Raw genomic sequence first — 8,499 nt, forward strand, 5'->3', positions numbered from 1 at the left:
ATGCTTTTTATGAAGACTTTTTTTTTTTATTATTCCACTAATGAGCACTTAAATGGCTCATCAGCAACTGTTTTGTCATTATCCACTGATAAATGCAAGAGTACTAAGAAAGAAAGTACTAAGAAAGAAAGTACTAAGAAACAATTCATGAAATTCTCAAATGATACGCATCATCAATCATCCATTCATCCGTCTGTCTGTCCATTTTCGGAACCGCTCGTCCTCACTAGTTTTTGTTAATTCAGGGAAGTATTCATAAGAAAGCACATGACCCCGATTTGTTGCTATTGTAACGTATTCTAAAAAAAAAAAAAAAAAAGCTCATATACTGGCCTTGCAATCTCTGTAAACAGATTCAAATCTGTTGCAGCCCCATATGGCACCATACACTTGAATGCCTTTTTGGTGATTAATTACATTACATTAGTGTATTGAGTGCATAATGGCTGCTGATCCATTACATCCAGTCTTTGACATCCCAAAATCAATCAAGCCTAAATGAAAGAGAAAAGTAATGTAATGGTGTAAAATAAATGACTAATGGAGACCTTTTATAAGAGAACATAGAAGGAAGATGTTGGTTGCTGTAAAGAGACTTTTATAAATGGTGCATGGTTAGTAGAGGTTGGATGGTGCATTTTCATTGTATGTTTTGTGCATAGAGAGGACATTACTTATTCACAGTATTTTGATTGAACAATTTTTACTTATTATTTATTGATTTGAACTAAATTAGGGAAAAAAACATGCTCTGCTTAGTTGAAGTGAATGAAGTGTACCATGTTGAACAAGTTACCGTATTTTCCGGACTATAAGGCGCACCGGATTATGAATGGCCTATTTAAAAACTTTGTCCTCATATAAGGCGCACCGGATTATAAGGCGCACCATTAATGCATCATGTCAATTTTTTAATCCAAATCAAATCATTCTCCATTTTATCTTTTTTATTTCAACTTCAGACGCAACAAATTACTTTAGAATCACCAAATAATGATCCATAGTCTTTTTGATTCATGATTCATAGTCTTCAGCGGGCCACTTATGCATATATAAGGTGCATATATTTAGGTTTTTAGGTATCCCTTATAGTCCGGAAAATACGGTACTGGTTAAAGTTAAAAAAAATATTTGAACAAGTTATATTTACAATTATTATATTTCCATGCTAATTCTCAAATGTGGTGTGTTGCAGTCCTCAAAAAAAAATGCTGACGGTTTTATATGTACTTTCATTTTGCAAAGTAGGCAGGAGGACAATGCATTGCAGACGCTTAATGTTCTGTTGCTGCCTGTGTTTAATTACATTTCTAGGACAGCCCAGGAACTGGACTGGCACACCCTCCTTTAACTCAAAGAGCTCCAGTTGATTCATGTTACTCTAATAGATTGTCTGCATTAATGTCACCTTGGACCCTCTGTCCAAAGTTGTTTTTAACTTGCTGGATAGCAGACGGTTCAGCTTTACAGTACACATTCATTATAAAGTGACAGTAGTGCTTCCCCTATAGCAGAAATGATGAGGACTTCTATCTTGAAGAGAAAGAAATAAACATGGCTGCATAAAGCACAGCAGAACTGAGACTTCATCGATTATTAATAACTTCTACTCACTGACACGATCAGTCAGGATCTAATCATTATTAATGTACAGTGTTCTTCAACACATGAAAAAGGTCACGCGATTAGAGAGACTGCTTGCAGTCATTACAAACCTTTCTATGCATGCAGTGAAACCCCTCAAGCAACTGCCACTTGAGATTTTAGCCAGAAATATCCTATGACACAGCCAAATGTACAACTATATAATTAATTTAGAGACCATTAAAACACCTTCTGTGTCATTCATCTCACATTGTGCTCACCTTATGAATTGTTAAACCTTTTGGAATTCAATGGACACGTCTCAAATAGGCATGCACATTTTCAATTCAAGAGATGTTGTCTGCATCTCTGGTGTATGTGTGTGTGCGTGCATGTTGATAATTTGATCAGGCCACTAACTTGGTCATCAAAGAATTTAACAAATACGTTACATACAATATTAATAATAAAATAATGGTAGATGTAATATGGTAGATATTCTCTGTGATTCTCATCATTGTTATAAAAGAGCAGAATATTTTGCTGCAGAAGACTCAATAAAAATCAATAGCTCCCTTCAACACCAAGCAGAGAGCATAAAGAGGTAGGACGATGACGTGATCGTTTATAAAAAGGCTGAAAAATAAAAAGCTTTGTTTTACACTCTTTTTCTCTTGCTTTTTACATTTGTCTCTTAGCTTGCTACAGTCCTAGTTCTCCCATTCCCATTTTCTTCCTCAAACCCTCTTCTCCTCACACTTGCACATTCTACATAGTCAGCTGTCAGTCACAAACGAGATTTTCCAACAACAGTCTGCCGTCACACGCACGAGCATAAATAAGCAAACACAGACGGAAAAAAAACAAGCATACGGTGAAGAAAAAAACAACCCATGAAGGTCTCGCTGGAGATACACAAGCAGAAACCGGAAATGTGTCCTTCTCCCGAATATTACTCACCTGGTTTATTTACACAGCAACAGTGAAAACATACTTCTGTGGCTTCATTCGTTTTGCAGGGGTTACTTTACGGTGTCATTGAAGTAGACAAACAATCATAAACCAATACACACTGATGCTGGCCCAAGTGCCAAAGACAAACCCTCATATATATGCTGTTAAGCCAAGGCTGACAATATCAGCACAGGGAAAGGTGCAAGATTGGGGGCGGAATCAAAGAATATTGCCTTGTCTCTAACGGGAATACAACCAATGGAAAACACTTACACTCCTTTGATTTTAGCAGCAGGCTTGATTTGAGATACACACTTCACTGAGGGTCTAAGTGTTTTTTATTATTCTGCCTTAGAGGTTGTGCTTACGTTTCTTCTTGTTGCCTCTTGAAAAATACATGGTTTGGAACCTTTCACATATTTGACGACGACGACTTTGATGAAGGAGTTTGAATTTGGGAAACAGTTTACAGCGGAATACGTACAGTTTATAGCACTTTTGTTTTTACGGTAATGAGAGCATGTATAATCACACCCATTTATTAGTCAAGTCAAGTCAAGTCAAGTCAAGTCAAGTCAAGTCAAGTCAAGTTTCTTTGTATAGCCCTAAATCACAAACAGTCTCAAAGGGCTTCACATAGCCAAAATTGACAATTATTCTCAAAGCATCCCCTGATCTTAAGCTCCCAAAAGGGCATGGAAAAACTCCAAAAACCCCTGCCAGGGGAAAATGAGAAACCTTGAGAAGGGACCACAGATGGAAGGATCCCCCTTTCAGGATCACCAGGTTATTATTAGTGAAACATTTTGTTCTGTATTCTATATACTCTGTTTTAATGACAAATAAAGGAAGTCTAGTCTAATTAGGAAGTTTTTTTTATATAATTTATCTAGACAGCTTTCGTAGCTGGGGATCGGACCGCCAAGGTCCCCGCCTTTGGCCACCGCCCAGCTCTCTTTGCACCCGACCCCTTTGACCCCACTCACAGATGGTGAGCCCATGGGAAGGGGGACCCACGTTGCCTTTTCGGGCTGTGGGTGAAGGTAGTAGCGCATCGGAAACAGTGCCTTTGCATTGGCAGACTGGGGTGGTGTTGGACCGGAGGGTGTGTTCCAACTACAGAGGACTCACACTCCTCAGCTTCCCTGGTAAGGTCTATTCAAGGGTCTGTCGGAGGTCGAATCTTGGATTTAGGAGGAGCAGTGGACCAGCTCTATACCCTCTGCAAGATCCTCGAGGGTGTATGGGGTGGTTCTGTCCCTGTATCACCGATGCCAGAGTTTTGTCCGCATTTCCCGCAGTAAGTCGGATTCGTTCACAGTGAGGGTTGCCCTTTGTCACTGATTCTGTTCATAAATTTTATGGACAGAATTTCTAGGCGTAGCGGAGGCGTTGAGGTTGTCAACTTTGGTGACCTCAGCATCGCAGCTCTGCTTTTTGCAGACGATGTGGTGCTGTTGGCTTCTTCAAGCTGTGATCTCCAGCTCTCACTGGAGGCTTTTGCAGCCGAGTGTGAAGCGGTCAGGATGAAAGTCAACACCTCCAACTCTGAGACTATGGTCCTCAGTCGGAAAAGGGTGGAATGCCCTCTTCGGGTTAGGGATGAGATCCTGCCCCAAGTGGAGGAGTTCAAGTATTTTGGGTCTTGTTCACGAGCAAGGGCGAATCAGTGCAACAACTTAAGTTCCCCTGTTGGTTTTGTTTTCATTTCATTGTTAAAAGTTCTGAAACAGGATTTAAGTGTGCTACTTACAGTTTCATGAAACACATGCACTCTGGGTTGAGTGACTTTCAAATTAGAGTGTTCCCTGCAAAATGTTAGAGTTGAAACGCAAATCAAACACTACAGTTATCATCATTGTCAAGTTGTCCTGACTTTCCCCAGTTCTTTGCCCTAACTTGAAAATGGGCCTTGGTCCTTAGAACACAAGACCAACTCAGATCTTCCTCTTTCTTTTTGCAGTTTTGCAAGGTTAATTAGAAGGTGATTAGGTTCCTAACCTTAAACAAACAAAACATTGCATCATTTTAAGTTCAGTCATTGCATACATATGCCAGGAGAAAATGAAGCATAAGTAATGAAGTTAAAGTAAATAAGCAACTTACCTGAATGTTTAAACATAAATGCCAAACATAAACATCCAATTTGTCTTTGTGAGTACTTTAAACTGACTCAAAATTAAGATAAAAACAGGTTGTGGCTCAAACATTTCAAACAAACTAAGCATTTCCCAAACTATATTATCCAAGTGACTATTTCCTACCTGTTGCATGTGATCAGGAACTCGGAAGTCTCTTTAGTTTTTTGTCTTTGCTTTCTCCAAGCTTTTTCTTTGTTTCACTAACAAACTTTCCCTTCTTTGTTCCCCCAGCTCACAAGCTGGTCTATAGGCAATATGGCAGTCCCTCGCATCTGACAGGAAGTTTGGTGATTTGGCTGTTTTTTCTCTGCCACCTTCAGGTCTGGAGGAGGACTAGTGGATATTTTGACTAAATATTTTTCTGTAGGATTGAAACAAAGCAAACAACTAAATAACAACAAACTGACGAGACACAATTGGCTGGAGGAGGCTGACTGGGTAAGACAAGGGGAAGGGAAAATCAGCACTGGTGCACACAATAACTTAAGAAGACTGAGGAATCGGGTGGAGCAACACTAAATTAACATTAGAAAAAGATTCAACAAAATGATCAATCATAAAACGTAACAAATATGCCCCCATATCAGAAAAAGCAATTTAGATGGATGGATAATAAATGACAATTCTGTCAAGTGAAATATGCTTGATATTCGCCAAATAACAGTAATTCTTGCATTCATCAAACGTTTCAAATAATATTTATGTATCTGGATCAGGAAGAAAAACTTGTAAGAGAGATGAGATTTCATTATAATAACTTACAGTTTCAGACAGAGAGATGAGCCAATATTTCGTGGGCTTCACCATGGAGATTTGATGTACCAGAAAAGGGCACAGTTCTCTTATGGCCATTTGAAATGAATACTGATTCATATATTTTTTTCAAAGACCATAAAATAAATATGAATCAACTTCAGCTAATCCCATTTATCTTGAGCAATAGCATTGATGGGTTCAGAAGTGGCAGTCGAAACTTAAGTCAGTATTGGTATTGATGCCAGCCAGGACTGAGCGTCAATTTCTCACTGACAAATCTTGACAGCCATTTCCAGGCCACCATTTTTGTGCTCCTCAGCCTTCAACTGGGGTCAAGATCAATAATAAAAAAAACATTGTAATTGCAGTTCTATTTTAGTCAAATGATAAAAATATTATCAAGCAAAACAATCAACCTTCATGCGTGTCATCATCAAAATTCGAACATTGTTAATTTAATACATATCTGACAGTGTCAGTTAAAACTGACTTTTATTATAGTATATCTAGAATGCAGGATATTTGACAGTGAGTCTGATGTTATTAAATAAGTAAACGATACGAATAAATGACCCGTTCCATACTCTGATTTACTGTTTGCTTGTCCTGGTGATAAATAGCAGGTTACTCAGAGGAAGAACAATTTAATGCCCATGAGGGAATTGCTTTCGATGTCTTGGGCAGATGCTTTTCACAAGAAATCCGAAGATTAATGGGATTGCTCTCACAATTGAGATAATCCCGCATTATACTTTTTTTTTTGTGGCGATGCTCTAATCATAACATCCATCTGCATAAGAAGCCAAAGTTAAAGCCGTGCTCCTCACTAGAATTTTCTATGCAGAACCCTCGAAGCCGATGTACTCCATTTGCATAATACTATGTGTTTATGACTCTTGAGTGTAATTGGATTTTTTTTTTTTTGCCTTTGTGAGACAACAGTTATAATTTCTCTTTACCTAGTTTAAAATTGAATTACTAGTTGGATTGTGATCATGAATAAGTGTACTCTAACAGTGCCGGAGTTCACTTTTTGTTGACTGCGAGACAAAAAAAAAAAAAGTAAAGACAGTGTGGAGTTTGCATGTTCAGTCCGTGCCTGCGTGGGTTTCCTCCGGGAACTCCGGTTTCCTCCTACATCCCAAAAAAATGCGTGGTAGGCTGATTGGGCAATCTAAATTATCCGTGGGTGTGCGTGCAAGTGCGAGTGGTTGTTCGTCTCTGTGTGCCCTGCGATTTGCTGGCAACCAGTCCAACCAGGGTGTCTGTTAGAGATTCGCTCACTCCAACTTATTTTGCAAGAACCACACGGGAGACAAGTAAGTCATTTTAGACACCTGCAGGTGGAGAGTCCATTCGAATGGAGGTCTGACTCTCGGCTCCTGCAAGAGCATTTTTATTAAGAGAAACAGGGTGGGGGTAAGAGTGGACTGAATAGAGAAAGCCCTTGACCTCTAGTCAAAACATAGCAAGGGGTGTTTTACGACTTTGTGTAGGATGGGACAAGCTAGGTTATTTATCACAGGTTGCATTCCAACATAAGCATAAAACTAATCTAGCTAGGTTATTTATTACAGGTTGCATTCCAACATAATCATACGATAAAGATAACCTGGAAAACCCTGACAGTGTCTCCTGCCAACTGCCCGATGACTGCTGTGATATGCTCTAGCACGCCCGCAACCCCCATGGGGACAAACGGTACAGAATATCTTTATTTTTAATTTTATTTACAATTAAAATTATATCCCTAATTCTCATTCCTGCGAGAGAAGTGAATTATCACTAGGCTGCATTCTTGAGGTTAATAAAATTATTATCAGTGCATCATCATATAAATGCTGTTACATTATGTTTCCCTGTTATGCCTCATTTTGTGTTAGGCTTTTGCAGCTGCATGCAGAGTGTAAATTAGAATTTTCACGCCATAGTCCAGAAATAATCACCGTTAATGATAATTTTTAAATGATTGTTTTTGTGTACATGTACAGTTTGTGGTAACCACATTGATGACAACTTGCAACAAGAATAGAAATAACACGCTTGGAGCTTTAGGCACAGCACACCACAACCCCAGTGGCCTCCCAGAGGTATGGGAGTGCCTGTCATCCATTGACACCAGAGGGTGCAGCCAGAAGAACAGGGCCAAGACTGAGCATGGGGCAACTTGATCACCGCACCAACTACCGAAGGCCCCTGAGGAGCTACCCTTGAAAAACAAACAGAAGCAGCACTGCCCTTAGGTCACCCTATAGCCCAGATGCATTCCATCCCTTGGGTTCCCATAGCAACCAGTAGCTGCATTGATTGTCAAGACAATCTGCAGATCACCATGGTCAATTTAAAGCTGGATGGTTTCATCTGACTAAAAATCTATGCAAGCAGTTCCCCCTCCTCAATGAAGAGAAGCAATGTTGCATCAAATTCCCCAAAATGGAAACTCTTGACAATAAAATCGGGAGATTCACGAGACAAATGACTGATTGGGAGTTATGCAGCAGATAAGGCTGAAATTTGGGGTTCTGAATCGGGAAATGTGGTGTGTAATCAATTCTGTTGTCCGTGCGTCATGGTTAATGCAGGAGTACCGTATTTTCCGGACTATAAGGCGTGCCTAAAAACCTAAAATTTTCTCAAAAGCTAACAGTGTGCCTTATATATGGACCAACTTCCTAAATTTAAACTGGCCCGAAGCATTGTGTCATGAAATCAATCATAAGTGGCCCACTGAAGACTATGAATCATGAATCAAAAAGTTTGATTTGGATTAAAAATCTGACACGATGCATTAGTGGTGCGCCTTATAGTCCGCCTTATATAAGGACAAAGTTTTAAAATGGGCCCTTCATTGAAGGTGCGCCTTATAGTCCGGTGCGCCTTATAGCCCAGAAAATACGGTAACTCTATTTACTCAGTGGGTTCTTCTAAATGTTTCAGAAAGTAGGGCATTTGTTCCCTGATCATTGCATATGATTCCTGTAAGCTACAATTCATTCCTTTCCTTGATATTTTCAGTTAATTGTTCCAGTTTTGACATTTTCAATTCATCCATAATTGGTCAACT

The 8,499-nt window shown here is 39.4% G+C and overlaps 1 long non-coding RNA gene across 1 annotated transcript in view; it reads right to left on the bottom strand.

Annotated features, from left to right (window-relative positions):
• LOC125985095 (uncharacterized) overlaps positions 1-5,250 on the bottom strand; it is a 36,927-nt gene extending 31,677 nt beyond the window's left edge. Inside the window, exon 1 of the long non-coding RNA XR_007487220.1 lies at positions 4,803-5,250. This is a non-coding gene — a long non-coding RNA (uncharacterized lncRNA). The remainder of the gene's footprint in view (positions 1-4,802) is intronic.
• Between the last annotated feature and the right edge of the window lie 3,249 nt (positions 5,251-8,499).

Source organism: Syngnathus scovelli, chromosome 17 (genome assembly GCF_024217435.2).
Source record: "Syngnathus scovelli strain Florida chromosome 17, RoL_Ssco_1.2, whole genome shotgun sequence".
NCBI lineage: Eukaryota > Metazoa > Chordata > Actinopteri > Syngnathiformes > Syngnathidae > Syngnathus > Syngnathus scovelli.